Source organism: Phodopus roborovskii, unplaced genomic scaffold (assembly GCF_943737965.1).
Source record: "Phodopus roborovskii unplaced genomic scaffold, PHOROB, whole genome shotgun sequence".
In the NCBI taxonomy this organism is placed as follows: domain Eukaryota; kingdom Metazoa; phylum Chordata; class Mammalia; order Rodentia; family Cricetidae; genus Phodopus; species Phodopus roborovskii.
In genome coordinates this window covers 32,023,531-32,030,001 of record NW_026125281.1, presented here as the reverse complement: position 1 = coordinate 32,030,001, position 6,471 = coordinate 32,023,531, and the positions used below count along the sequence as shown (strand labels likewise).

General features: G+C 41.7%; 1 pseudogene; it reads right to left on the bottom strand.

Moving 5' to 3' along the window:
• Positions 1-5,719: 5,719 nt before the first annotated feature.
• LOC127233450 (60S ribosomal protein L29-like) lies at positions 5,720-6,215 on the bottom strand (annotated as a pseudogene).
• Between the last annotated feature and the right edge of the window lie 256 nt (positions 6,216-6,471).

The following is a 6,471-nucleotide window of genomic DNA, read 5'->3' as shown; positions in this document are numbered from 1 at the left end:
GAGCACTGTCATGAATGATGTCCACTTTGTACCTAACAGTTTGTTAAAACAAATAACAACAACAAAAAACACTTTGGGGGCCCACTTTGGACCTGACCATTTGTTCAAAACAGAACACAAGGTTCCCACAATGCACTTAATTATTCTGATTCTTAAGTGTCTTTTAATTTTTTTTTTTTTTAATCCCCACCAACAAAGTTACTCTCTCGGGGTTTTGACCTGTTTGTTTTCTGCCAGCTAAAGAATTAAAAGGCTGGAGAAAACCTGAAGCATATCTAACAGGTAGCTGTGGAGAAGTTTCAGACTCCACAGGGACCAGCAGACAGATTGAATGAAGAAAAGCTGTTACTGGGAGTTGGGAAACTCAGACAAGCCATAGACACACAGATAACCCCCTGCTGAAAACCTCACCTTCTACACCTGGCTGGCTTCCTCCCCCACCCCCATCCCCCAGAGTCTTCCTCCACTAATTTAGGGTTGATCAGTTAGAAGAAAGATAGACTGGCCCACAATTGTAAACATGTCCTGTCCAGGCTAAGGCTTGTTGAGCCACACCATCAGCAGGGGGCCTACTGGCAGTAGAAAACAAAACAAAGCAAAACTACAGGCTTTGTTTTTAAACTGCCAGGCTTTTGTCTAACATACCTTTTCTAATAAGGCCATGCCTCCTAACATTTCTAACCCTCAAACAGTTCTACTTCCTGGTGACTAAAATTCAAACATATGAGTCTATAGAAGCCATTCTTATTAAAATCACCACAGAGGCTCAGAAGTCTTTTATATTCACATGCAAAACCTATTATACACTAAAGGCAAAGCTCAATTACCAGTATTTGTAATTAGCTGTTTAGGATTGACTAAAAACACTTCAGTGTTTCAGGTTTAGGTTGAACTGTTGGGTTTTGTACAGGGCAGGAGAGCAGGATCTTGTTTCAAGCTCCTATATGAAGGAAACCTATGCCTAATACTATAATCCAGACCAAAAACCCATTCAAGGGCTTTTATAGGCCCCAAAAAGGAACTGATTACCATTGTTTAGAAATGTCTTGTAAATATTGGTGTTTATTCCTATAGGCAAATGCTACACCCAACTTTAATCAGCAAAGCCTCTTTTTCCATTGACCAATGGTCAATGCAGAGACTCACTGCTGTACAAGGTTCTCAAAGTAAGTATTCATCCCTTAACAGGGTAGTTATACCACCCCCTCTGAGGCTCAGAAAACGTCATGAAATGTAAGGCAAAAGGGATGTAAGGTCTGGAAGACAGAATGTAGGGCAGGTGTTATCATCCAGGCAAATCTGGCCCTGCCCTATGGGGACCTGGCAGAGTGGTCATCCTGCACACATGGCAGGCAATACCCCGGCTCTGTATGCAGGTACAAAGATCCCTTTAAGAGACAAGCTGTCTACTGCTGCTCTCTTGCTGCTGTTTCTCTGAGAAAGCAGGTTTCTCTGTCTCTCTTCCCTCTCTCTTTTCCCTTCTGTTATTTCCTTTCCTTCCCCCCAATAAACTTCCTACATAAGTTCTGCCTGATGTCATGTTTGTTCCCCACCGTGATAAGGTTCCCCTCGAGCTGCATACCATCATAACAGCAGTGGAATGCCATTTTCTGAGCAGAGCACAGCCAATAAGATCATGATCTCACATCTGCGGACCTTCAGTGGGCCTGCACAAACAGGCCAGCCTAGCTACTGCAGGAGGAGCAGGCATTGCTTTCAGTATCACTCATGAGCCCACTGGGTTCCATTGAGTAACTCCAACTGTATGTTCACACAGATAGTCCTGGGTAAATTTAGCCAGTCACAATATAAAACAAAACAACATTAGTGATGTCAACTATCATTGCTCATTAGAATGTCCCACAGGCCAAGCTGAAGAATACATTTTCTCAGATAAAGTTCCTTCTTCCAAAATGATGGCTTTAGCTTATATAAAGCTCACATAAAACTGGCCAGCACAACTGACCTTTTGTCTTTTAGACACAAATACATCACCATATTTTTATTGTTTAAATTTAGATTAGAAACAATCTTACTTTATAAATTAATCCCAGTTCCCTCTCCCCCCCCCATTCTCTCGACCCCTCACCCCATCCCCATTCCACTCCCCAGGGAGGGTGAGGTCTTCTTCCATGGGGGAATCTTCAAAGTCTGTCACATCATTTGGAGCAGGGTCCAGGCCCTCCCCCATGTGTCTAGGTTGAGAGTGTATCTCACAATGTGGGATGGGCTCCCTGATTCCACTCATACACTAGGGATAAATACTGCAAATACATCACTATTAAGCATAACCTTTTCTTTCTTGTTGCCTCTAAATTGTCATATTAATATCAATACCATGAATATAAAAAATACTTCAAACTTTAACATTCTCAGTCTTTTTAAAAACATCTAAAGTTTCTCAATTGTGGGTGTCTGCAAAACCAAAAAAAAAAAGTTACATATGTTTTTAATCTGAGAAGAATTAGGACACAGTCTCAATGTGAACAATCAAGACCAAACTCCAACACTGTAAATAACTCAGTATCCAATGTTTGGGATTTAGTCATGCTGGAATACTTCTCTCTGTATGGTGTGTGGCCAGACTATTGTATACTAGCTTGACTTGGGGTGGGTTTGGGGAGAGGGGTCAAGCACAGTTGGGCAGAAGGGGGATCTTGAGCAGTAGTGAGATGATGGCAAAGACTATCCAGGAGAGTGTGTCTGAGGACAGCTCATTAGGAGGGTCCAGAGGACAGTTACACCCTGGAAGACTGGCCAGTTGGATCCATGTGGTGGTATGTCATAGGTCAGGATGCTCCATTTGCATACTTGGGAGCTGCAGGGGCCAGGGGAAAGACCCTTATAAGGTCACATAGAAAAGAAAGGAAGTCCAGTCCAGGATCTTTCAGCAGTCAGCTTATCTGTTGCTACATACAACGGGAACATCTGAAGTAGGGGAAGTTTATCTGCTGCACTCTGTTGGTTCCCGAGCAAGGTGGGAACTCCTATATTTCTCAGGGGTTTTGGATATACTTCAATGCCTTCATAGCTTCAGGCCAGTTCCTCACACTCACTGTGTTATGGGAGCCAGAGGGCCTTAGAACAGTTCTATTTCTTCAGCCTTGCCACCTGAAGTACAAACAGTTGGTCTCACAGGCTCAGACCAGGTCTACTCTATAGCTGTTTCTGTCATTGGTGGTCCTCTCATGGTACTGGTATCTCTAAAATGCTCAGATCTCCATAGCAACTGGGCCACACCTTCACTAATGGCCTCTTCCAGGCTGTCTTGGAAGAGAGCTTTAGCCCTGAGACACAATACCAAGCTTTCTGACTTCTTCATGTCTTTAAAACCAGTACTATCTGGGTTACTCTTACATATTACCAAGTTCAGCTGCCAGTATGAGATGTACCCTTGGCTCCCTTCTGTCCCATATCAGTGATGCTGGTCTCTTCTTAATCTCAGCCCTGATTGGCCAGCACCGGTTGTTACCCACTGCTCTGCATGCAAATGAAAGAAAATATCCAGGTAATCAGTGATAATGGATTTCGCAGGAGGCATAAAAAGGAGCAGTGGTAGATGCAATGAACTAAAATCTCTATCAAATCCATAAGTAAAATATAAAATCAAAGAGTTTGAAGTTAACACATCAATACTTTATCTTGTAATAAAGATCAAAAGAGAAAAAGTGAAGCTGTTCAAAAAGTTGGCACGACTGAGTTTGTGGTGTGGAGCAGTCACAGCATAGATCTGGACTGAGATTCCACCCTTTGCTTCCTAGACCCATGGCTTCTCCTTTGTTTCTTTCTCTCAATAGTTTGTCTACAACAGACCTCAAGAAAATATTGTAATTACATAAAATAAGTAATTATAAGAAATGCCTGTGATCAAAGTGTAGAAACAAAATCGTGGGCAGTTAGAAATTATTAGAGGACAAGATCCCAGAAGAGACACCTCTGATGCTAATCTGATCTTGGCTCTGCCTTCAATGATCTGAGTTGGTTAGAGTAATTACAGTACTGCCTCATTTGGAGTCAGAAAGGGCATTCCAGTTTTAAGGTTTTTCTGTCATTATCCTAATGTGGTGTTTATGCTTTGACCATAATTATCCTCTTTTTGTGAGGACTCCCTTGGGCCCATTAGTCCTTTGCCACTATCACTGTAACTCCTACCTACCCAGTGGGATTGGAATTTGCTGAGAAGACTAGCTTATCCATCAAGATCACTCCCAAATCAGGATGACGTGTTCCATCTGTCCCCTCCTATTGACCAACAAAGAGTTTGCTTCTGAGAGTGAAGTCAGGAAGCAGGAGGGCTGGTGAGGCAGAATTTAGCTGCACCCCTGACTTAAGTTAAGAAGGCTTTCATCTTTTTATCAAAACAAGGGCCACCTACTCCAGACCTTCTGCTTCTTACAGAAGCTGTGCCATTTGAACTTCAAAGCTTAAAAAATAATGTACATCCTGCATGAAGATGTTCTTTTTGAATTCCTTCTTGTTCTGTAATCATTTCCCTGACAGATAAAAGGTACCAGCTTCAGGGGATGATTCTGACACTATGGACGAGTGATGACAACCAGACATTAGGTGACTCCTTGTTAAACAAAGATAGCCACAGAACAAGTTATTCTATTATATATTAATCCACATCTACTAGTACTATTAAGCTCTACTTGTGACTCCCTGTTTAGAACTACATTTGTATAAAATCTCCTGAAAACAAGGTATTGGGGCTCTAGATATAGCTCAGCGGATAGAGCACATGGCTGGGATGTTCAAGTCACTTGGCAAATAAAGCAGGGTGTCAGATCAGTTTCTCAAGGAAAATCAAGGAGCTTGACTTTTTTAATTGAAGCATTTTTTAAATCTGTATTCCTGTCCAGTAGCCAGTCATTACACATGTCCTAGACATGGGTTATGTTTATCTCTTTACTAGGTATCCCTATGGGACCCAGGTACAAATAAAACAAGCTATTCTCACCCAGAATCAGTCCTGGTAATTTAACTCAACGTTCCTGGATGTTTTGTTGTTTAGTTATTGTTTTCATATTTCAAACCCTATTAGAAGTTATGATTAAGTGTGCCTGTCTGGCTTATATGTCTCTTTTTTTATATAACCATGCCACTTAAAGTACTTTTTCTGATATATTTCTCCCAGTGAAATTTAATTATATGGGCTCAAGTTTATGGCTTAGAAAAGGCTTGTGAGTGACTAACTTCAACCCAACTATTATAGGATTCATAAATCTCTATTGTGCTAAATAAAACCTTGGGTCATGAGGGGAAATTTATTGTGAGATTTTTATTGTTATTCATTCAATTTGTAACTGATTTTTGTGAATTATTCCATGCTTGCCATTGTAAGGTAATAGGAATCTATCATCTTTGAAAATAAAATCACAGTAAGTTTCATTTAACACAACAAACATTTATTGCACACTTTTTTGTATAAAGTTTCGTATAAAGCACTATGCTGAGCATTGCAGAGAAAAACCAAGGGAGGAAATCAAGATGGCTGCTTTCCAAAGAAGAAATCATCCCTCTGCAGTAGTGGAAGCAAGTGCTGCAGAGAAGTGCTGCAGAGAAAATCAAATGCAGAGGCCTTGCAGAAGGGAGATGCCTTGTTCCACTTCAAAGACATTTAAGAAATGAACATTTGACTTGGACCTTGAGTTAATAAGAATGTTTCATGACCACGTGAAAATAGAGCAAAATAAACTTCAACACCCTAGTACCATCTATCTTCACAGTGGCAGAAACCTTTTCTATGGGGCCTTCACAGGGGCCTGAGCGCCTTTGGGAGCCTGAGCTGGAGCTGCAGCCTAGGCCTTTGCTGGAGCCGAGGCCTCTGCCTTGGTTTGAATCTTGGGCTTTGGTTGGCAGAGCCTACAACCCTTGGCCATGTATCTTCTAATCCTCTTCCCAAGCTTGGGGTGAGAGATGGAAGCAAGACCGCTGACTTTGCAGCCGGTACCCTTTGGCATCTTGGGTTTAACCACCTTGGGCTTCACAAGGGCCTTGATGGCCTCTGTGCGTGCATGCATTATCTTTGCATTGTTTTGCTGTATCTTCTTCAGGCCTTTCTTGTTGTGTTTCTTGGCAAAGTACATGTTCCTCAGGAACCTGGGTTAAACACCCTTCAGAGATTTGTATCTTTGCAATTGGGGTTACTTGATGCTGTTTCTGTGCCATTTCTAGGACTGGTTGTGTGTGGTGTGGTTCTTGGACTTGACCATGTCTGAACTGTATCCGGCAGCTCCCCAAGCACCTGGGACCGGAAGAGAAAGAGAGCTCATGGAGTTATTTTAAATTGTGTTTCTGGAGAACTTTTAAAGACATTGGAAAGCCCAATGATTCACTACCAAATGAGTAGGATAATGAACTGTATCCACAATATACTCTAGCATCCTAGTTTCATTTCTGTTGCTATGATAAGAGGTTGATAAAAAGCAACTAGGGGAGGAAAAAGTTTATTTGGCTTATTTCCCTGGT